Here is a 24,930-nt window from a genome sequence, read left to right as displayed (position 1 = left end):
CTTGGCCTGCCTAATAACTCGGATAGGGTAAGCGCGTGCCTCCAGTTTACCTGACAGTGTTTCTGCTTGTTGTACAAAGTCCTCGGTGTTTGAGCAATTCCTGCGGTACCGCAAGAACTGTCCGACCGGCAGGTTGTCCCTCAGCGCCCTAGGATGGAACGAATTATAATGTAGGAGGGAGTTTTTGTCGGTCGGTTTCTGATGGACATTGGTGACCAACTTCTGGTTCACGGCAGTGATGTCAAGGTCCAAATATGTGGCTGTGGAGTTACTAATGGTCCAGGTGAATCTGAGACATTCATCGAGACCATCCAACCACTGGAGAAACCTATCCAGATCTACTGTAGAGCCAGTCCATATACACAGGACATCATCGATGTACCTCTTCCAGAGTGTGATGTTCCTCTGGAAGGGATTAGTGCAATGGAAAATGTAGTTGGACTCAAATTGGCCTACATAGATACAAGCCAAGCTGGGGGCGAATGTAGCCCCCATCGATGTACCGGACACTTGTAAATAGAGTTGATCCTTATACGCAAAAAATGTTTTGATTAAGGCCAATTCAATGCACTGGAGGACAAAGCTTTGGGGGACATCGTAAAACCATTCACAAGCCCCCAGGGCATGTGCTGCTGCCACCAGTGTTGCTTCCTGGGGGATGCTGGTATATAATGATTCGATGTCAATTGTGACCAGTAGTTGTTGTTGCGGGTCAAATGCAAGATCGTTCAGGATGGTAAGAACTGAGGTGGTGTCCTGAATATACGAGGGTTGGGTAATAACACATTCCCTCAGGAAGAAATCTGCGTTTTGAGATAGTGGCTCAAGGACTGACTGAATGCCCGATACTATGGGGCGTCCCGGGGGCGGTCTTTGTGCCTTGTGGATTTTCAGGACAATGTAAAATGCGGGGATCCTAGGTGTTTCATTGACCAAAAAGTCCGCTTCCTTCATCGTGATCCACTTTTTTCCTTTGGCTTCGGCAACCATGGTGTTTATGGTCGTCTGTAGATTCACCGTGGGGTCCCTCATCAACGGTTGGTAGTTGTGTCGTACATCCAGCAACCTGGTAACTTCCCGTTCATAGTCCGTAGTATCCATCACTACCACCGCGCCCCCCTTATCGGCGGGTTTAATGGTAATGTCTTGGTTCTGCTGTAAGGAGTGGACTGCTGTCCAATCATCCTTGGTCATATTACTACGGGTATGCCCTTGATGTTGTTTTTCCAAATTACTGATGTCCTGCATGATTTTTTGTTCAAAAACAAGGACTTCGGGGCCTACAGAATGATTTGGGGGGCAAAACTGGGACGGTCGTCGCAGGTTAGTGGAGAACAACGAGGGAGCCTCAATTTCTTTAACTTGAAAGAATTTATTGAGTTTAATCTTTCTCATCAACCCATATAGTTCACCACGCAGCTTAAAGCTGTCATGTTTAGGGGTAGGGACATATCCAAGGCCTTTATTCAGGACCCGATTTTCATCTGGTGTTAGAGTGTAAGATGACAAATTTACCACTATGTCATTGATTTCCCTCGTTATTGGGGTGTCCTGCCCCTGCTGCGGGTGATCCTGGGGGAGGAGTTCTGCCACATTGGATTGTTGTTGTGGCGTGCTCTGCCTCTGCCTCTGGCCCTCCCTCTGTAATTGGTCCCTCTCTGATCCTGAGGGCGTTGTTCTAAAAAATCCCTCAACATGGCCCCCAAATCTTCATTGGGCCTCTCATTGGTGTTAAATCTGACTCTCTGGTTGGGGTGGGATGTAGAGGCCGAGGTAGAGGGTTGTGCGTTGTAATCATCCTCTTCACTGCTGGTATTATCAAACGTCCAGTTGTTGAATGTACGTTTCCCTTGCTGGCGCCCTCCTCTGAAGCCACGGGTGTGTTGTGGGGCGACTGGGGGTTGCTGTTGATAGTAACTGTCCTCGACATACGGGAAGGCCCACTCATGGCTAAATCTCTCTAGATTTCGTTTGAGACCTTTCATTTTTTGATTCACCATATAGATTTGGTATTCACCCACATCGTTCTGAATTGTGGTGAGCTGTTCTTTTATATCTTTTATGGTGGTATCTGCCTTCAGTGCTGTTTCTAGTTCTAATATTTCTTTTAATAACTCCTCGCTGAGTCTCTTCGCTGTGTTGATGATTAACACTAGCCAGTCCCGGGTACACTTGTTAGCTATATAGCTCCAGTCCACCCGAAACCGTTTGTCCTCTAGAAAGATCTTAGGTTCTATGCGGACCAAGAGACTAGCTGGGGCTGCCCCTGCTCGCAGATATTCTGTCATTAAAGCGCCATGCAGTGCTATTCTAACCTGCCTTTTCTTAGTCGTGGACAGTTTTTCCCATTCTTCTCTAGCTGTAGCCACCCCACTGAGGGGTGCATTGGGAAGCAAAGAAGGACCCGCCAGAATCGATGCAATATGTTCATCGGTGAATGCTAGACAATATTGGTCCATTGTGACTCTCCGTTGTATGTGTGTGGTCAATTGCTGAGTGTTTGTAATTGATCTCTATGATGAATGGTGTGTGTTAGCTAAATGTGTGGGATTACTCGCTACAAAGGAAAGTAAAACCGTTGTCTATCCCTGCTGTTTGTGTAGTGTGACTGAACCTGTGTCTCAAAACTTTATTACTGCTTTATCATAAAAAGCTCTCACGGCTAGGCTGCCGTTCTCAAAGTCATTTACACAAAGGAGCTAAGGGGGTCTCAGAGGCAGGTCGCCCCCCACTCAATATCAAATACACAACAAAGGACCTGCCTCTTGAACCGAACAGGCCCTGGATTCTGAAAAAATGGACCAGGTGCATTCCAAGAGAAGCAGCAGGAGGGGTAAGGCTGTGTCTTCCCCTCAGGTTCAGAGAGATGATCAGTCTCTTGAGGTAGATGATCTCAGTCCCTGTGAAGGAACTGTCTCAGAAGAACTAGAACCTGATCAGGTTGAGTTCTTGGGCATAGGGGGCCCTTCAAGGGCAGATCTGAGCCAGGAGCAGCAAATGTGCCCCTCTACTGAACCCCTCAGATATGAAGCTGCTGCTGAGGCTGCTGGGAGTGTCAGTGGATCCCACCAGATCTATTGGGATGTGGTGATCCTTTACTCAGAAGGTAGAGACCCCAAGCCTGGTGTCACCAGGAGGTTGGTCATACCTCTGAAGTTTAGGGGCTTCCTACTCTCCTTTGCACATGACATTGCCTTAGCAGGACACCTAGGCCAAAGTTAGACTTGGGACAGACTTGTCCCTCACTTTCACTGGCCTCACATGTCAGAGGGCACCAAGGAGTTTGGTCACTCCTGTACTACCTGTCAAGCCAGTGGTAAGTCAGGTGGTACCACAAAGGCCCCCCTCATACCACTACCTGTGGTGGAGGTTCCCTTTGAGAGGGTTGGGATTGACATAATTGGTCCCATGAACCCTCCTACTACATCTGGGCACAGTTACATCCTAGTGGTGGTAGACCATGCCACTAGGTATCCTGAAGCAATACCCCTTAGAACCACCACAGCTCCTGTGGTTGCCAGGGCCATCCTGGGAATTTTTTCCAGAGTGGGTTTCCATAAGTAGGTCTTAAATGACAGAGGTACAAATTTCATGTCAAGTTATATTACTGTTATGTGGAAGGAGTGTGGAGTGAACTACAAATTCACCACATCCTATTACCCACAATGCAATGGGTTAGTTGAGAGATTCAACATAACCCTCAAGGGCATGATCATGGGCATCCCAGAAAAGCCTAGGCAAAAAAGGGATGTCCTGTTGCCCTACCTTCTCTTTGCCTATCTCGAGGTCCCACAGAAGGGGGTTGGCTACAGCCTTTTGAACTTCTGTTTGGGCATCCAGTTAGGGGTACCCTGTGTTTAGTGAAGGAGGGATGAAAGTTATCTCTCAAACCACCTAAGAAAGACATTGTGGACTATAGACTTGGTCTCCGCTCCAGGATGGCTAAATACATGAAGAAGGCCGTAAAAAACCTTGAGGCAAGTCAAGAATTGCAAAAAGCTTGGCATGACCAAAAGGCTGTACTGACTTTTTATCAGCCAGGACAGAAAGTATGGGTGCTGGAGTCTGTGGCCCCAGCAGCCCTCCAAGATAAATAGAGTGGACCCCATACTATCCTTGAGTAGAAGGGAGAGGTCACCTACTTAGTGGACCTTGGAACTCCCAGGAGCCCCCCATTCGGTGCTCCATGTAAACAGGCTCAAACCCTATGTGAATGGGGATGACATGGGCAAGCTCATGGCTACTGATGAGGAACAGGAGCAAGAAAGTGACCCACTCCCTGACCTCTTCTCACAGAACCCTGATGATGGCTCAGCTGATGGTGTAGCTTTGGCAGGCAGCCTCACTGAGGAAATAAAGCAGATTGATTGTAGGAAGGTCCTTAATCAATACAAACATATGTTTTCTTTGACTCCTAGTCAGACAGCCTGGTGTACCCATGAAGTGGAGACATGTGAGAGCCTACCTGTTAAAGATTTACAGGCAGCCTGACCATGTCAGAGACTGCATCAGGACTGAGGTCCAAAAGATGCTGGAATTGGGAGTGATTGACCCTTGGATAGCCCTTGGGCTAGTCCAGTGGTTCTGGTACCTACACCTCATTCCCACAGTAGTAAGAGAGAAAGGAGGTTTTGTGTGGACTATGGGGGGCTCAATGCAGTCACTGGGACTGATGATTACCCTGTTCCTAGGGCAGATGAGCTCATTGACACTTTGACCTCAGCCAAGTTCTTGAGCACATCTGACCTCACTGTTGGATATTGGCAAATCAGACTAGCTGAGGATGCCAAACCCATAACAGCATTTTCAACCCCTAGTGGACATTATCAATTTATTTATTTATTGTAGTTTGAAAAATGCACCTGCCACATTCCAAAGGCTGGTGAATAAAGTCCTTACAGGCCGGGAAGCCTGTAGTGCAGCATATCTTTATGATATTGCTGTCTTTAGCTCCACCTGGAAGGATCACCTGGACCACCTGAAGATTGTTTTGGAGGCTCTGCAGAAAGCAGGTCTCACTATTAAGGCCACCAAATGCCAGATAGGGGAGAGTAAGCTTGTGTACCTTGGCCACTTGTGGGTGCAGGACAGGTTCAACCATTGCAGAGCAAAATCCAGACCATCATGGAATGAGTTGCTCCCACTACCCAGACTCTGGACATAGCTTTCTTGGGCCTGACTGGGTACTACAGAAGATTTGTGAAAGGATATGGGTCTATAGGGACTCCCTTGAATGATCTTACTTCAAAAAGAATGCCCAAGAAAGGTCAGTGGACAGTAAGCTGTCAGAAGGCATTTGATGATCTAAAGCAAGCCATGTGCACTGCTCGCATTCTGCAAAGTCTTGACTATTCCAAACAATTCATTGTCCAAACAGATGCATCTGAGTTGGGGGTAGGGGCTGTGTTATCACAACTTAATGCAGAGGGTCAGGATCAACCAGGAGCTTTTATTAGCAGAAGGTAGACCCCCAGAGAGAAACGTTGGTCAGCCATTGAGAGGAAAGCCTTTGCTGTGGTTTGGGCTCTGAAGAAGCTGAGGCCATACTTGTTTGGCACTCACTTCATTTTTCAGACAGACAATAAGCCCCTCTTATAGCTAAAACAGATGAAAGGTGAAAACCCCAAACTTTTGAGGTGGTCCATTTTCCTACAGGGGATGGACTATAAAGTGGAACATAGACCTGGGAGTAACCATGCCAATGCAGATATACTCTCCAGATGTTTCCACTTAGAACAGATATTTTCACTTAGAACATGAAGACTCAACTGGGAAGGTTAGTCTCATCTCCTTTCCTTTGGGGGTGGTTAAGTAGGAAAGTAGGATCTGCTTCTTATGGTTACCCCTACTTTTTGTTTGATGTTACACTGTCTTTGAATAGTCTAACTGGGATCCCGCTAATCAGGACCCCAGTCTATCTGCTTTCTCCCTAAAATGGTATGCATGTACTTATGTGCACTCCAGATTAAATACTGGGTACCCTTGTCAGTCCCTAGTTTATGGTACACATGTACCCAGGGCAAAGGTACCCCAGAGGCCTCCCATGGGCGGAAGCATGTATTATGCCACCCATGAGAGGCCATGCAAAATGGAACTGCAGCCTATGTAAGCTGGGGCTTGCACCACTTACAAAAGATATAGGTTTACTATCTCTATAGGTCACATCACTTAAAACCAGTCACCACTCTGGCTGGCCTTGGCAATCCTGAAGGCAGGGGGCTGGGGTTTATGTGAGAGGGTGCCCCTGCATGAGCAGAGTCCCTTTGCAGCCTTTGGCGGCCATTCTCCCGGGTTATCAGTGACACAGCGAGACATATATGTAAAGGTGCATTATATGCTCAGGTAAAATGCTATCTCGAAAACGGCTGCAACAAAACATGTCGTGTTTGGTATCCAACACCTTGGAATCATACCTCCACATCGGTAACCAGTGTGGGATGTATGATTCCACCCTTCTGAAGTGAGCTTCATGGGGTCCATGGTCTTCTCGACCCGGGCTGCCCAAAATGGATGCTGCCTACCAGAGACACTTTTATGCCCTAATGCTGCTGAGTCAAGCTCGAGAAAAGGAAGGCAGGACAATAGGCATCCGGTCACAGGGAGCTGTGACCACTTTCCAGACAGGATTCAGTGTATTGGGGCTGGGTGGGTGCACTTCCAAAGTGCCTGAAAGTCTGCATCTAGGGCACACTTGGTGTCCCTGTGCATAGTTCAGTTCAAACCAGTCCTGGGAGCCATTGGCTCCTGCTCTGGCGCGAAACTGGACAAAGGACATAGGAGTATCCTCCCCACTGTCCTGACCCTCCCCTGGAAGGGTCTCCTGAATCTGTCCAACCCTCTCCCATGGGTACAAAAGGGCTTACCTGGCTGTAGGACCCTAGATTCGACGTGGATAAGATTCTGAACAAGAAACCACAGATCTTCGACTGTCTGGACACTCAGGACTTCACTGGACTGCGAATGGGCCTAACTTCGTCTCCCTCTCCATCCAAAACATTGTCTGTGCCTGTGCACCATACAGGCTCCGTGCAGGACTCAGGGAGCATCAAGAACAACTGAAGTTATCTCCCTTGGGGTGAAGGAGTCATTCCTCTTCATTCACAGGCACCATAATGTAACTGACCGGTCTACTGATACTGAGTTCCTGCAGACTCTGAAGGCTCCAAAAACACAGAGGTGGGTTTCTATGTTCCTTGAGGTCGAGCTGCCCTCTCACCAAGTCTAAGGCCAGTATTCCTTTTGGGGACCACATAACTCAAACCCTTGTGTACCGCATACTCTTGCAAGTGCATATGCTTGTTGGCATGCCCCAACTAAGTGCATTGGGCTATCGATAGCGCCAACATCTGCGCACATTTCATAAAAAGGACTTTGGCCTCCTCGCACTCTGCGCCCTGCAAGTTGTAACTTTGTGAAACTGCTAGAGGTCCCCTCGGGACTCCAGTGCATTCAGCCTGTGGGTCCATTTGAGGGACATCACTGTTTTTCTTGGCCTCCCCTGGTTGCTCCAGGCCCACCATGACTCCCCTTGCTGTGGTGAGTCTAGTGGTCCTTGCTGAGCCTGACCGTAACCTTACGTTCTGCGTGGGTTGACTATGCAAAGGCTTGTTGGTGCTCCTTCCGGACAACGACCCCTCAGCACTTAACATCCTTCATGGAACAGCTCGTATTCAGCTCCTGGTTGTCCTCGACATCTCCTGGTCCCCATGGCTGCAGAGTCATGGTCTCCATCTTCTCACCTGAAGCCCCCGACATTGGTGGGCATTTGCCTACCGAGCCTCTGGTCACTCCTGAGTGACCTAGACTCTGTCCCCTCTGCTTTCAGGTTCCTTCCATCAAGGATGGTTTGGTCTACCCCTGGTACTCACTGTGCATTAATGCTACTCGCGATTGTTGATGTGCTTCAGTATCGTGCGCTTTGTGTTTATCTGCATGTAGCAGATATTGTGAGGTATTTAAGGTGTGTAATAATAATAAATACATATTTGTATAACTACTGTGTGGTTCTTCTTTCATTTAACCAATACAATAAAGTTGCATTCTGGCAAAACAAGCTGCTTAACATTCCTTCAATACTTAGCCTGAAGGCTGCTCTCCACAGCTACCACTTGGATAGCTTTCTAAGGTTATCTTGGACCTCTTAAATCACCATAAGGGCTGATTGAACTGGTGGAAGGTACCCACTTTAATTGGTAGACGTCATATACCAGGCCAATTTCTCACACATATCCATTGTATATGTGATAGTGGATGGAAACCTTCCCAGCATGTATAAGGTGGAATAAGGACACATGCATTTCTATGATATCCCTGATTAGTTACGTATCTGCAGAGCTTTAAAAAAACAGTGGCTATCAAAGGTTTTCATTAAAGAAATGGAAATGAAGTTACCAAATTCTTTAATTATTTAACTACATTAATGCTAGATCAAGAACTAATCTCAAAGTATTGTCCTTTAGACACATACTGCTTTTTGATTAGGTAACTATATGTAACCTATGTAAATACATGTAAACACATTTCAGGAACAACATATTTCAGTAAATATTTTCCAAATGTAAATAATAAAAAATCAGGTTTTCCAGTTCCAGTTCATAAAACCTTATTTAGGCACACATGGCCATAAAAGCATCATTAAAATAACGGTTAAGATACAATAAAATTGCACAATTTAAAAATAGATATAAAAAGAGTGAATATTCATATTTCTGGGGCAACTATTCCCCACATCTGCCTTGATTGTATCCAAGGAATGAGAGTGCTTGTGCATTGTGCTAGTTAATGCTGTTTCAAGTGGTCATTGTTGGCCCATTGTGTATTACATTTTTGAGATTTGCGATGCCCCTTTATTGATAACAAATAAACACAAAGTCTATATCTATGCAGGAAAGTAGTCATGGTGATCCTCCTAACTAATTCTTTGAGCTATGAGCTGTTTTAAGAAGGCTTTAGTAGAAAATATGAATCCCCCAAGAGTGGCAACATTTGCTCATCCATCATATTTGCCCGAACTTTGTCGATACAAAAGTTGCCTACAACAATAGCCACAAGGGGCCACAATATATATAACATTTGATGTGGACGAGAGTAATTCATTACGACAGTTCAATCAGATTAACATTTTAAGAATAAAAACAATAGTACAAATTCGACAGTGGGGAGATTAAGTCAGGAGGTGATCATGAATTATTGCCATTCCGATTAACCATCTTTTGTTAGAATGACTCTACGGGTGCACCACATGGTGAATAGGAAACGTGAGATAGAGAAGACAATGTGCATATGTGTGTCAAATTTTAGCAGCCTATAGACTTTACTGCAGTATCTAGACCCCAGGTTCCTACAAAGTTGGAGTAACCAATGAGACCTAACCCTCCTATAGCCCTGACAAAAGATTAACACGTGAAGATCCATCTCATCTGTGTTATTGCACGCTGGGCACTCCCCGTTAGTGGAGCTATCCCATTTTTTTGTGAATAAGCACAGCGGGAGGACTCCATATCTAAATTGTAAATAGAGCTTTTTGGTGAGGAGTGGTTGAATGTCATCCAGCACCAGTTCTAGGCTGTAACTTTTCCAAGAACTCAGAAGTCAGTCGGCCCGCAGTGAGCCTTCTCTCTAGCTTGTTGAGTTTAAGATCTCTAAAACTCTCTACCAAGGTCTTTCTAGAGGTTGTTTGGGAGGTTTCTTCTGCTTTGCATCATAGGCTGCCCCTACCCAGGCCCTCGCATATGCTCTTATTGTACAACAACCATGGTCGCTCCCCTACACCTCGCAGCCCCATAACTTCAATCAGTTCTTCCCTACATGCAGCTTGTTCCGGGGTGCTCCACAGGTGGCGCCAATAGAGTAGGGGTCTATGGGCAGCTTTGTCCGCAATGGGTCTAATACCGAGATCCATACGGAGAGGTGTTAGGGGTGTGCTAGTGGGGAGGCCCATAAGATGTCTAATGAATAAATTATCTGTGAGAGCTAATGAGCCAGATGCACAATGTCTCCATAATTCTGCTCCATATAGGGCAGCGCTCCAAGCCTGGACTTTGTAGATTTCCACCACTGGACTGACTAATGTTTCAGTGAAGCTCCTGTATAATTTTAAAATATCCCCCGTTGTTTGAATTAGTTTCAGACCAGCTTTGTTGATTTAGGCACCCCAGTACATTCTCTCTGTCAACGTAATTTCCAGATACTCAAAGATGGTTACCCTCTCTAGGGGTCTGCCATCCAGGCAGGGATTAGGACGGGTGGAGTTGCCTACATTCAAGGCCATATACTTTGTTTTTTGGAGATTAATCTCTAATCCCCGATGTTTGCAGAAGGCACTAAAATTATCGAGGGTCTTCTGAATTCCCATAGGGGATTTTGTGAGCAGGAGCGTATCGTCTGCAATCATCAGGGCTGGAATTTTACGCTTCGCCAGCCTAGGGGCATCGATGTTCTTCCCGGCATTCAATGTATCTATTAGGCCATTGATAAAAAGTAGGCCTGGGCGAAGCACTACGCTACGCTCGCGTAGTTTGCGAAGTTCGCGCTACTTCGCACTACGCGAACTGCACGTAGCACAGTGCGAACACGCGTAGCGTAGTGTTGCGTAGTGCTGCGGTCATTTTTTGCTTGCTCGCGGTCCTCAACGTCAAGTTGGCGACCGCGAGCAAGCAAAATGACATCCTGGCGAGACTTTTTCCTTGTTCGCGATCGCGAGCATGGAAAATAAACCTCCCGGCGAGATTCCCAACGCGAGAAGGTCAGGTTTCTCATTGCGAGGGGTCGCGTATGCTCGCGACCGCTCGCGATGAGAAACTACCAGTTCGCGTTGAGAAAGCTGCAGCTCGAGTAAAAATCTACTCGAGCAGCAAAAAACTACAGCTCGCACTGTGCAAGATGCCATTTTCAATGATTGCACAGTGCCGGTTGCTTGTCCGCACTGTGCAATCATTGAAAACAACATCTTGCACAGTGCGAACATGTTACTTCGCAGTTCGCGAAGTGCTACGCGTAGCTCGCGTAGTGCGAACTTCACTTTGCGTAGCTTCGCGAAGTGCTACTTCGCGAACTACGCCCACCCTTAATAAAAAGGCAGAAGAGTGTCGGGCCAAGACACAACCTTGGCGGATACCTCTCTCTACGAGCAAGGGGGTTGAGAGTTCGCCGTTTTTGCCAAATCTAATTTGGGCAAAATTACCCTTGTGTAGGCGTTTTAACAGATGGCATAGGTACTCTGGGACTCCCATATCTAGTAAAATTGCCCAAAGTTTGTCCCTCGGTACCCGGTCGAAAGCAGATTTTAGGTCTACAAACATTAGGTAGAGGCTGCCACCCTATATACCTACAGTTTTCCAATGTACCAACTGTAGCCTGCAAATTTGATCAATTGTTGATATTCTTGCTCTGAACCCGGCTTGAAAGGGGTAAGAATATTTTGTTCCTCCATCCAGATCTGGAGACGCCCCAATAAGACACAGGCAAATATTTTCTGGCCCTTTTTGTAGATTGGTATTATTTCAGCCCCTGCCCAGGTGGTAGGGATCGCCATGCCTTGTAATATAGCATTAAACAAAGTGGACAGGTAAGGGGCCCAAATAGTGGGCTCAGAGCAGAAGAGGTCACCAGGAATCTTGTCAAGCCCTGCAGCTTTAGCTGGTGTTATCTTTCCCAGGGCATTGGTGACCTCACTCACAGAGATTGAGAAGATATCGTCAGGAATTGAACCAGAGTGCAATGACCGTCCAGCCACATTCCCTTCCCCATCTTCAGCCTTTGTGTAAAGGGCTTTAAAGAGGGCCTTCCATACTCCTTCACCAATGTTAGGTTCTATGGCCGATTTGCCAGCCTGGGAACCAGTGTTTATGATGTTCCAGAAGGTCCTCAGGTCTTGTTGTTTAATGCACTTCTTTTTTTTTTTTTAGTTTAAGTTTATTTATCATGAACCAATAATATACAAAATAGAAATAACATACACAAAAGTACATACATTAAGGTAACTATTGCATCAATAAACAAGCTAAGGTAAAGTAAGGGGGAGTGGGTAAGGGGGGAAAGAATAAACATTGTTATATTCATAACACAATAATATTCTGGAGAGGAATAATGAGCTAAACATATGAAGTTAATGTCTGTATGCATACAATCAATTATAAAAAATAAGAAGCAACAAGTATCTTTGGAGATTAAGGAGTAAACCATAATTTACGTAAGAAAGTTATGGCAACCATGAAATCAAGGGGGTTTTCGAACCTCATCGGAAGTTTGGATTAATGTAGTACAATGTGAGGCAATATGGGTTAGGTACGAAGAAATAGGGAGCCATAAAAGGTCTCTTTTAATAGACAATGAAAGAGGGGAAATGTAACTTGTATCAAGTCTGTGATGAAAACATACGGCATTCCACCAAGCTTTAAAAGTGACTTTGTCGGCTTGTTCCAATTAGAGGTTATTAAGTGGAAAGCTATTGCCAGTAGCAAGTGTACTATTCTATAATTAGGGGAAGATTGAGGCCATTAGATTGATAAAGAGCATAGAAAGACTTTGGAAGGTGAAAAGGGAATTCTTGTGTTAAAGATTTTATTAATCTGAGACCAAACCAATTGCCAGAAATGGTGAATAAGAGTACAATAAAACAACATATGTTTGAGATCAGCATTAGTGCAAGGGCAGGACCAGCATGTAAGGGTGGAACTTGAAGAGAAGGAGGCTAATTTTGCGGGAGTAAATAAAACACTTTGGTAGACAAAATAAAGGGTTTGAGAGGTATTAGCGGCTCTAGAAGTCTTATGAATTTTAAGCCATATCTTATCCCAGAAAAGAGATGACCAACATTCCTCAAGATCTTTTTCCCATGCCAATTCAGTTTTTGTCTTATTTCGATCAGGAGAGAGAAGTAAGAATTTATAAAAAGAGGAAGCTGAGGAGGAAGTAGAGAGTAAGGGAAATAATATGGAACTGCTGGGAGATGGGGAAGACACTGATGGTAATGAACGAAGGTATTGGGAGAGTGAAGGGAGTAAAAGGTCGTATTGAGGTTTATAAGAAGATGGTAAAGCAAAAAGAACTTGAAGATCTGAAAAGGGTAAAGGAGTATTGTCGCGGATTAATTGTGAGATCCAAAGTAATCCCCTACTCCTCCAAGATTTCCAGTAGATAGTGCGATTCTTAATGCGCAATAATCCATTATGCCAGATAGGTTGATGATCTAAAGAAGACAGTGTTGGATAAGCAGAGGGTAGTAATGGAGCAAGAATTTTACGAGTGCGAGAGATGATTGGAGTTCAAAAAGAAGAAAGATTATTAGTAAAAGCAAGAGATTCTTGAAGACTGAAAGGTGACATAAAGTTTTCCTCCATAGTCAACCAGATTGGAGGGTAAATAAAATGATCAGGAGAGAGCCAGCGGGAAGATTGTTTTAAAGAAAAGGCATAGTGATATTTTTTAAAGTCAGGAAATTTAAGACCGCCTGCGGTTTTATCTGCCTTCAGAGTAGACAGCGCTATTCTGGGAGGTTTATTTTTCCAAAGAAATTTTGTTAAAAGAGACTCAATTTAAAAAATATATAATTGAGGAACACTTACAGGGATCATGGAAAGAACATATAAGATTAAGGGAGAGAGCATCATCTTGATAGAATCTAAACGTCCCCACCAGGAGAGAAAAAGTGGGTGCCAACAATCAATAGAGTCAGATAAAGTTTTGGTTATATATGCAAAATTGAGTTTTAGCGTTTCGGGAATATTAGAAGAGAACCACAATCCGAGATATTTTATCTTAGAGGTGATCCCAGAAAAACCAGTAGAAATTAAATCATGTTTGAGACAAAGTATATTAAGAGCAAGAACTTCACATTTGTCAGAATTAAGACGATAACTGAATAATCGAGAAAAGGTATCAACCTGTTTCATAAAAGCAGGAATGGATGTAGAAGGATTGGAACAATATAAAAGAATATCATCTGCATAAACAGACATTTTGACATGGGAAGAATCAAGACGAAAACCAGTAATCTGATTATCTTGTCTAATTCTAGTTAAAAAGGGTTCCAATGCTATTATAAATAAAAGAGGAGAAAGAGGGCATCCCTGACGTACTCCTCTTAAAAGCGGAAAATAATCAGAAATTTTCCCATTAACAAAAATGGAAGCTTTAGGACCAGAATATAGTAGTGAAATAAGAGATATTCGTTTAGGAGGAAACCCTATCCAATTTAACGCCTGGAACATAAAATCCCAACCAATCCTATCAAATGCTTGTTCGGCGTCCAGCTCAATAGCAGCAATAGGATAATTAAGAGAAGAAGTTTTACTGAGGATATCAAAAAAGACTCTGGAATTATCGGAAGCTAAGCGGCCTTTAACAAGACCAGATTGTTCGGGACCAATGAGATTAGGTAGAATAGGATCAATATGAAGGGAGAGAATTTTTGCAAAAATCTTATAATCAAGATTGACTAAGGAGATTGGACGGTAATTTTTGCAGAGCGATGGATCCTTATTATCTTTGGGTATTAAACAAATGATGGCTTCTTGAAAGGTACCAGAAGAGGCGCCAGCTGTAATAAAAGAATTAAAAAGTAATAGAAGATGCAGGAGAAGGAGATTAGCAAAATGTGCATAAAATTCCACAGTGAAACCATCTGGACCAGGTGCTTTCCCTTTCTTTAGAGTGGAGACCGCTTGAAATTATTTCGGAGAGAGTAATGTCTGCGTCCAAGGACATTAAATCAGTATTATGAGATGGAGGCTTACCAATTGATTGAAAGAAAGTGGATAGGTCAATTAAAGGCGGAGGAGAGTGTATAAGGTCTTATAAAAAGAAACAAATTTGTTTAAAATATCATTGTCTTTGATTAAAGAAATGCCCGCAGAATTTCGTATGGATTCAGTCTTGATTCTATCACATCGTATTTTTAAATAATTTGCTAATAATTTCCCCATTTTATTTTGACCCCCATAATAACGTGCACTGCTCCTTAAAAGATATGAGGAAGCAGCTTCAGTGGAAGATTTCTTAAATTTGAATTTTGTGTCGATTAGATTTTTTTTATAGCAATCGTTTTTATTGATTTTCAGAACAACAGTAGCATTGCACATGCATAGTCATACAATAACAAATAACTGTCGGGATTCCCCCGGCCCTAAGGCTCTACAGAATTCCCCATAGGTGGTTCAGATGCTCCGTGTGCGACCCAGTGGAACCCCTCCTCAGACACGATTAGATTTTTTAAGGAAGATTCCGAGTTTGAGTGATAATAAGTATATTCAAGTTGTTTGATTTCAGCAAGTAATTGAGTAGTTTGAGCTTCAAAAAGTTTCTTCTTTTGAGAAACTACATTTTTAACAAAGCCCCTGGCAGCAGCTTTAAAAGAGTCCCAGATCATAACAGGAGAAGAATCGGGAGTAGAGTTAAGGGAGAGGAAGTCGGAAGCGAAGGAAGAGAATTGGCTTGAGAACTTTGGATCTGATAATAAGGAATTGTTGAAACGCCACCTTCTCGGATTAGAAGTAAAGGGTAATAAATCAAAATCAACAGAGATTGGAGCATGATCTGAAATTAAAATAGGTCCAATCTCGGAGTGAGCAACCTGTTGAGACAGGGATTTACTAAAAAAGAGCTAATCTATTCGAGATTGTGAGTGATGTGAGGGGGAGTAAAAACTATATTCTCGAGTATCAGGGTTACAAAACCTCCAAATATCAACTAGGGATTTACTGCTTATGGTGGAAGTGAATTGGGAATGCATCTTAGTGTTGGAAAATTTAACTGAGTAGCACCTGTCTAAAATGGGATCAAAGACCTGGTTGCAATCACCATCAAGAATAATATACTCATCTTCAAGTAAAAAGAGTTTATCAGAAATATGAGACCAAAAAACATTATCAACGATAACTGGAGCATAGACATTGAACAACACTAAAGGTATTTGTTTTACAAGAAGCCTAACTATTAACCAACGTCCTTCTGAATCACATTCCTGATGGGAGACTGACACTTGGTACTTTTTATGACATAGAATAGAGACTCCATTTTTCTTACCTAAGGCCTGGGAAGAAAAAACATTTCCTATCCAACTTTGCTTTAATTTAGACGATTCAGCATCAGATAAGTGTGTTTCCTGAATTAATGCTATATCAGTCTTCAGTTTAGCTAACCCGTTGCCTTTTTATAGGATTGTTTAATCCTTTAACATTCCATGTAACTACTCTGAAAATAACCAATCAAGATAAAGTTGAACAGTTAGTATGCAAACAGTGAGTATACTAAACACATTATTGAACAAGCAGAACAAAGTAAAAAGAAAATATAACCGAATACCTGTAAGATAACATATTGTTATGCATATGCTGAGAAAACAAAATACATTATGTAGAGAAAGGTAGAGAATAGGAAGATAATGAGAGAAATAGAAGAGGATCCAGAATAAGAAAAAGTTAGAGAGAGAGATGAAAATACTATCACCAAATATAAAGAGGAAAAAGGAAAAAAGAAGGAGAGAGAAAAAGGAGACAAAGAGAAGAAAGGAAAAGAACGAAGTATAGGGAGAAAGAGAGCACAGAACAGGGAAAAAGAACAAAGCAAACAAGATATGAAGATGAATTAAAAAGTCAAAAAGACATACCACAAGAAAACAATGAAGATGTGGAAGGAGGAACCACATAGGGAAAGTAACACACCGCATGGAAGACTCCAAAGGGGCGCAGCAAAGGGAGAACCGCCTCCGGGCATAAAACGGGAAAAAAGTTATACAACAGAGGATGACAGGACCGCACCTGACATAAGGAAAAGAAAAAACATTAGGAGAGATTCTTAAATCAAACCAGATACAACAGAAAAGGAGATAAAAACAATTAATGACACAAAGGGAGGGGACAAACAAGAGAGTTATAAACGGGGAATGTCCATAGAATCATTTCTACAAGAGTTCAGGAAGTGTTGGAGAAGTGCAGGATCTTCATAGTTGGTCGTTTTATTATTGTAGGTTACTTTGAAAAGACAAGGATGAAAAAGACCGTAACGTGCATTCAGAGCACAAAGAGCAGGTCTCATGTCCAAAAACTGTTTCCGGCGATCCGCAGTGGCTTTAGCGTAATCGTGCGGAAAAAAGAGATTTGAACCATTCCAGGTTAGTTTCCCCTTCTGCTTGGCTGCCTGGATAACTTTAAGCAGGTCCGTGTATTCAAGGAAATAAAGGATGACACCTCTAGGTTTCGCAGGTAGTGAAGAGGAGTTGTATAAGCGAGAAGGCGGACCCAAACGGTGAGCACGTTGAATATTCAATGGAGGAGAACTGGGTAGGCCAAGAAGAGTTGGTAAAAAGGATTGAAAGAAATGAATAGGGTCAGGAGACTCGAGATTTTCTGCCAAACCATAAATTCGTCGATTGTTGCGCCTGTTGCGATTCTCCAAATTTTCAACTTGTTACTTAAGATTCTGTATTTCTCGGTGTATGGCTGGAACTTGGTCTGAGACCGACTGCACTGAGGTCATTTTTCTTTCAAGGTCCTCAACTTGTTGCTCGTTGCGAGACCAGTTGTCTTCAAGATTTTGAAGGCGTGCGTTCGTTTCGACCATATATGGTTTAAGCGAGCGAATCTCCTCTAAGAGAAGTTCCATAGAGATGGAAGAAGGGGAGTTAGTGGGGGAGGGAGGATTTGCCTTAACTCGCTTTCCTGAAGTGGAAGGTATTTTAGAGTTCGGTTTGGAACCTGGACGTGTGACGTTAGAAGAGGAACCTTTAACCCCCGCTGAGTCAGTAAGCGGTTCATCCATGTTATCCTGTAACACACTAAAGGGGTTACTGTTCTCAAGCGAGCCGCAGTTAGAGTTCAATTGTTGCGCATTATTGCGATTGGAGCGCGCCATTATATCAAAAATTATAAGCAGCGGAAAGGAACTGGTGCCAATAAGCCGGATTACAAATGGTATTCAACAGAATATTGAAATTATGTTGAAGTGTGGTAAAATAGCCATCAAATGCATGTGAAGGATAAGTTCAGTGAGTAAGAGGAGAAAAAAAAAAAAAAAAGACAATGTTGCATTGCTGCAGTAAACATGGAAGAAAAAAAAATTACTGGGCACTGAAACTCATGGGAAATATAGAAAATGGCGTCCAAGAGTGAAGCAGTCTCTGAGGAGATAAGCAAAACTCTGAGGAGATAGGTATTCCAGACCTCAGAAGAGTAAAACCATGGGAAGCAGTCCAGAAAAAAGGTGCATTTATCGTTGAGGCAGCTGCTGTTATGATATGGAGACTCTGGCAGAGAGCGGCGGTAAGGAATCAGCGGGAGACGCGGGGAGCGTTAAAAGTGTAGAAAATGGCCGCCGCGACTCGGAAGAGAGCCGCGGCCGCAACCAAACACTGAAAAGACATCAAAGACGCTCATCCCACGCCTCCGCGATGCATTCAGGCTGAGAACATAGGACTCCGTCGCTCTACGCTCTCCCGGAGCTCCCCAGAGCGGCGGCCATTCCCTCCGGCTCCTAAGCCACGCCCCTGTTTAATGCACTTCTAATATCCTCCCATTTTTGGGATTCCCAAGTTCTTTTAGCCTTAGCCATAGCACTCTTTTATTTGACCCTTGCTTCTTTGATCACTGTCTTGTCATTGCTTTTGATGGCGGAAATAAGGTCAAATTTGGCTGCTCAACAACTAGCATTAAACCATTGGTGCTTGGTTTATTGTTCACCCTGGGCTTTTTATTTTGATAAAAGAAGATGGCCAAAGAGGCAACCAGTTTTTGGTGATTTTTAAAAATTCTTGACAGGGCATTGGGGGTACCCTTAATCTCCATTCCTTGGTTTGCAACTAGGAGCTGTGGAATAATTTGGTGGTAGAGCTTGGCCAATTTTTCTTGTGATTGGAAGATTTCGCCCCAACAGACTCTCCTACCTCCATTAAACTGGGTCAGGCATGGGTCTGGTGCTAGCAACTTATCAGACGCATTTCTAGCACATGACATTGCTATTTCTAAAATGAGAGCATTGTGGTCGCTATCATAGCAAGGACTGATTTTAAAGTCTATCGCTCTGTGCCATGATTTGGTGTCTATCATAATGTAATCGATGATTGCAGTATACCCCAGTCTGTTGAAAGTATGTTTCCACGGGCTATCAGATATGGTGCGTCTGTTACATGCTCTCAGTGAGAAGTCTAATGTTAGGGCACATATCTGCAGTGCTAACGGTGTCCAGGCCCTCGCTGGAGGTATATTGGGCTCTGGGATGGACCAGTATCGGTCCTCCTCATCAAATGTGCCCATAAACAACCCATTCAGGGGCTCAAATTGGCAGTTGAAGTCTCCACCAATGATTACCCCACAGTTTGGAGGAATGGTTGGGAGAAAGGTGCTTAGTTGATCTAAAGTGGTGGACTCTTGGCCTCGGAGTACTGGTCGCGAATATACGTTTATTAGTATAATGCCTATTTTTGTGTGAAAGGATAGAAAGACACAGAGGATGTCACGTGAGGAGCTCTCTAGTTGTTTTGCCTCACAGGCCAGGTGTACTCATACACAGGTGCACAACCCCCCTGAAGGTCTGCCTTTCCCCGCATGGGTGGATGGAATACTAAATGATGCATAACCCAGTCTGTGTGTTTCATCCCTGGCCCATGTTTCTTGGAACACACAGATCTAATGATGCTCGATAAAGAGTTCCCATTCCGGGCTGTCCAGTTTAGAGGCTAGTCCAGCTAAGTTCCAAGAAAGAAGTTTTAGACTAGGGGAGTGCATTGGATTTATATGACCGGGGTGCTTGATGATATAGCTCTCTAAAGTGTCCCCGGGGGGTTGACAGATCTCCTTGGGCTGAGCTGAGCGTAATCTAGTGTTCAGGTCATGTGTACCCTGTGGGACGGGAATTACTACGTCCCACAGTGCTGGCTTAGATATTTTCATGTCCTTTTGGGATAGATCAGGGCTCAATATGCCAGTAGTGTCTGATTTCTGTTTGCCCCTAGGTGATCTATTTTTTCCTTCTTCATTTACCTGGACCGGTGCCACAATCTGCTTAGGGGTGCCTCTCCTCAGTTCAGTCTCCCTCAACTGAGGGCTAGGCACTCTACGGTAATCAGGTTTTTCTAGAGGGGGCTCTATCTTCTGGAGTCAATCCACTGCCTCAAGGGGGTTATATCTATTAAATACAGGAATATTATAAGATAAGGGTGATGGTTGAGCCTGTGCTAGTGGGGAGGATTGATTATTCTGCTGCCACGGCCTCCTCAGTTGGTCATTTCTTCTTCTGGCCTGCGGAATCTGGCATGGGGGTAAAAATATCCTAGTGGTAGTGAACTGATACACCCCCTGACCCTGTGATACTGACGATCTAGAAGGGATTCTACAATCGCCGTGTTCCTGAAGTTAATCACAACACAATCGCCAGTAATATCTTTTGGTCTCCAACCCACTCTGCGACTCATGAGAATTTCACTTATATCTCTATGAGAAAACTGTTTGTAGTTGGCTAACCAGTGTATGCATTTATTTCTTATATCAAAGTAGGATTCTCTATTCCCCTGTTTCACTTCTGGCACTACTGCTAGGATAACTACATAAGGGGTTGAGGCCGGGGGGAGGTTAATACACGGGAGGGCTAGCCCTGGATCATAACTTCCCTCCTGTGGGACACACTTCTGTCTAGACCTCTCGCAAGGAGAGTTACTTGCTTGAGACTTTGCTACAGATGGATCGTTAATTATTCCCGTCTGTGCCCCCTGTTTATGCCCCTGGCCATGAGTACTCTTTTCCCAGCCCTTTTAGAATACTTAGTCGCTTTCCCTCACCCTCCTTTTTGGGGTGGTTTCCCATACTGGGGGAGGACGTATTTTCATTTGTTAGGGGCTCTCGGTTAGATCTTGTGGGGATCATTGGATTGACCAGTTCCATTTCCCTCAGAACCACCTCTGTCCTATCCACCCATCGTTCGACCAATTTGGTGAGCTTATCAACTTGATCCCACAGATTTTTTAGCTCATCTCTCACAATTGTCCTTACTTGGACCTGCATGTCCACCACCACGTCAATGACCCAGGCTGGCTGTTCTAGTCCTGCTTGTGGTGATGTTCTTAGACTATCCTCCCTCACATCACCAGATGTCTCATGGTCCATAATTTGCTTATTGCGTTTGGGCCCCGTTGAAGCGGCGGTTGAGGTCTTCCCTTTTTTGGGGCGGGCGCCTTTCGGATAATGCTCATCCTCACTTCTCGCTGCACGGGTCCTTGGGTGAGAGATTGGGGGTTCCTGAGCAATGGACAATGAGGATCCTGTTTCGTTGTGGAGACTAAGTGGTGGGGCTAAATCAGGGGTGAGTGACTATCATCTTTCAGTTAATTCTATCTCTGTTGCCACTACACCAATAGCTCTCTGTAACGTCCTATCTATTGAAGTTTGTTGGACAGAGGAAGCCTGTTGCGCTGGTGCCGCATGAAGTTTCCCCACACCAGCTCGTCTGCCCATGGTTGTGAGGGGGTCAAAGTAATTCCCTAGAGTATTATACGCTTCTGACTTGAATTGATTGACCTTAGTAAAATTTATGTGGGGTCCAAACTCCTAGGATCCGTTGGTCTCCCCTTGGAAAGCTTTGGGGGTGGCCCAGCCTGGCCTCCTCCGGCCGCTGATGGGCGTGGACAGACCCGCCCTTGACCCGGGCACGCCCGCATGCATCCTGCGCTGCGGGAGGCTGGCAGTGATTTTATTGCGCCTCCAGGCGCGTTGCGCGTCATCACTGGAGGTGTCAGTGCGGGGGTTTGCTGGGAATTGAAGTTTGTGTAAGCCGTTTCCCTCACGGCAGGTAAGGCAAGTCCTGGCAGCGTTGGCCGTTCCCCTCATGGCAAGGTGATGTTAGCAGCCCCCTTGCTGCTGTCCCTTGAGCTAACACCAGCGTCCCCCCAGATTTTACTACTTAACAATTCCTTGCATTAAATGGACATTTCATTTAAGATGATTTGATTCAAACATTTTATTTAATTTTCTATCTTTCTTTCTTTCATGTATTTTTGAATATGAAAAAAGCTCAAATCAGACCCTTCTCCAAACTCTGACCGCAGCCTAAATCTTTTATCAAACCCAAACTTGATAATAAACTCTTAGCCTGGTCATAAATCTCACCCTAAACTATAACCTTACAGATTCTCAATATAATCTCTCACACTGACCTTCAGGGCAATCATTACTTTAAGCAAACATAAGGCGAATCTTTAATCTTACCGACACCTAACCAGAATCTTCATCAGATTCTAATACTATCCTCTACTCCGGCCCTTAACCTAACCAACTTTTAATTATAGCTTTCCTAAACATGACCGCTAACCTTAACTAAGACCCTAACTTTATTCAGACTCTAAGCCAGATCTTAACTCTGTCCCTAACTCTAATCTTGACCCTTTGTTACAAGGCGCGTTAGAGGTTGGAGAACACTGGATAAATCATTTTCTGCAAGGTTTTTTAAACTTTAACCAACTTTGAGAATCTTGTAGAGTTAACGAAATTGACTAACAAAAGCAGGTGATAAACCGTCTAATTAGTAGGTTTTACACTACCATTGAAAAAAACTCATACAAGTTCCTTTTATAGGAAGAGTTCTTCTGGTAAAGAGGTTTTACATGAAAGGATATGTTTATCTTATTGTAATAAAATACATGGGTTTGATTTTGTTTTTCAATAAAATATGTTCTCAATTACATATTTTTACTGAAATATGTTTTCTGTTTTCAGAGATAAGATATTGCTAATTTATCTATTAGCTACCTTACCCACAGGCAAATATATTTACAAAATATAATTGAGACATGCAAAAAAATTGCTAAATTGTAATCCCAAAAGTCAACAGGTGACATAATTGAAATCAGCCAACATGTTCAACTTACTATGAACACAAATGCATTTTAATTAACATACATTTTTGACACTGGAAAGGTAGAGTAGAGTTAAAGGTGCAATCCCTGCTCTCAGTTTGAAACAAACTGAATGAATTTTCAAGGACAAAAGCCATATCACATCCCCATATATAAACAAGACAGAACAAATCTCCTCATTTTACTGTATGAGTAAGAGACAGCAAATTATGTAAATGCATGAACTAACAGAGAAGAAAGGGAGAAGACAAGGCAACATAAATGAGAATATTCTGGGCACCCAAGAATTATGTTGCTCCTTCTTCTCTAAGCATTTACATGAAAAACTGAATTGTTCTTCATAACAGAAGCACAATTCTTTGACAGCATTTTGGTATTGATTGAAATGTGCTCCATGGGGTCATCATGGGATACTTTGTATGCAATCTAACATTTTCCATCAATATTCACAGCACTGTAACTCATACAATAGCGGTTGTAGGTGGTTTGTACATGTCAAAGTGGCTTCACTATTGCCCTGTCACTACCACTAACCTTGTAACAGCTGTTTTTTTCATCCCAAAATCTACTGAAGATGGTGAGATTAATCTGTTGACACACTCAATAAGTACATTAGATTGAGATGGTAAAGCAAAGTTCTCCCACTCCAGTTATAAAGTCCCTTTGAAACTGAGCTATTGTTACACCTGTCATCCTTGGTATGGTCTTCCCCCAAACCTTTTGCTTTCAAACTTCCTGATCTCTGAATTTGTTTTTGTCGGCATTGGGACTTTATCATTCCAAACCCGTGCTAAAGTGCTTGTTGTCTCTACCTAAAACAAGGTAAAATTGGCTTTAAACTGTTGGTATATTTCATGTATTTAGAAGTCCCTAGTATATGGTACCACATGTACCCAGGGCCTGTAAATTAAATGCTACTAGTGGGCCTGCAGGATTCATTGTTCCATCCATTTAAATAGCACTTTAAAATATGTCTCAACACTGCAGCCTCTAAAGCAATTTTCAAACTGCCAATTTGACCTGGCAAAACCACTCTTTTGCTCTGCCTAAACCTTCCTTTTTAAAACATATGAGTCACTCCAAACGTAGGCCCTAAAAAACCCATAGGGAAGAGTGCAGTGCATTTAAAAAGTAGGACATGTTTTCCTTAGTTTTTCATGTCTTGATAGTACAAAACCCTTAGATTTTTTTTTCACTTCTGTAAGGCCTATCTCTCCCATGGGATAACATTGGGGTTACCTTAATACATTGTTACGTTCTAACTTTTGATTGGAAACATATAAGAAAGTCAAGTTTTGACTCAAGTTAATTGTAATTCGAAAACCTATTTAATGTGAAAGTCATGTTTTTAACCATAATTCTGAATATGCCTCTTTTAGAAAGTTGGCATTTTTTTGTCCTAACCATTTGGTGCTTGTTGCCTGTGTTCTAGGCCACATGACTGTGGATAGCTTGGATTGTGTATATCTCCTAGAGAGTGAGACAAATGGGGACTGCATTTCCAGGATTGGTAGTGAGGAGCTGCTCCACAGTTGAAAGTGCTGCCTTCAGCTTAAACACAAAGGGACCTAACACCTGTCTTTATGCACCACAGACTACTTGGAGTCTTGCTACGGAAAGGGAAGAAAATTCCAGAACCAGATGTGGTGGTAGTCAAAATGTCACCCCCACTTCACAGGCTGACGCCAGGAATTGAACCTCCTGAATCACCCCTGCAGCACACTTCTGGACCTGCAGCACATTACAGAAGAAAGACTGCTTTGTTCCCGAAATGACTGCCCTCCTGCTTGAAGCCTGCCTTATTCCCCAGAGGACGGCCCTGCTTCTTGAGGCCTGCCTTATTCCTCAGAGGGCTGCCCTGTTGCTACCAAAGGAGTATCCTGCTGCTTGATGCTTGCCTTGTTCCCCAGAGGATTTCGTTTCTGCTTTGAACCTGCCTTGCTCTCTGAAAAGGAAGCCTGAACTTGCTCTCTTCATCCCAGGCTAACCTGACTGACTTGAAGGGTCTGTTGGCTGATCTTCTGTCCTGAACTAGAGGGATACAACATGTTTCAGAGGCCTTCCTACAACTTCCCAGTAAACCTGCTACAACT

Source organism: Triturus cristatus, chromosome 4_1 (assembly GCF_964204655.1).
Source record: "Triturus cristatus chromosome 4_1, aTriCri1.1, whole genome shotgun sequence".
In the NCBI taxonomy this organism is placed as follows: Eukaryota; Metazoa; Chordata; class Amphibia; order Caudata; family Salamandridae; genus Triturus; species Triturus cristatus.
Note: the sequence above shows the minus strand (reverse complement) of the source record.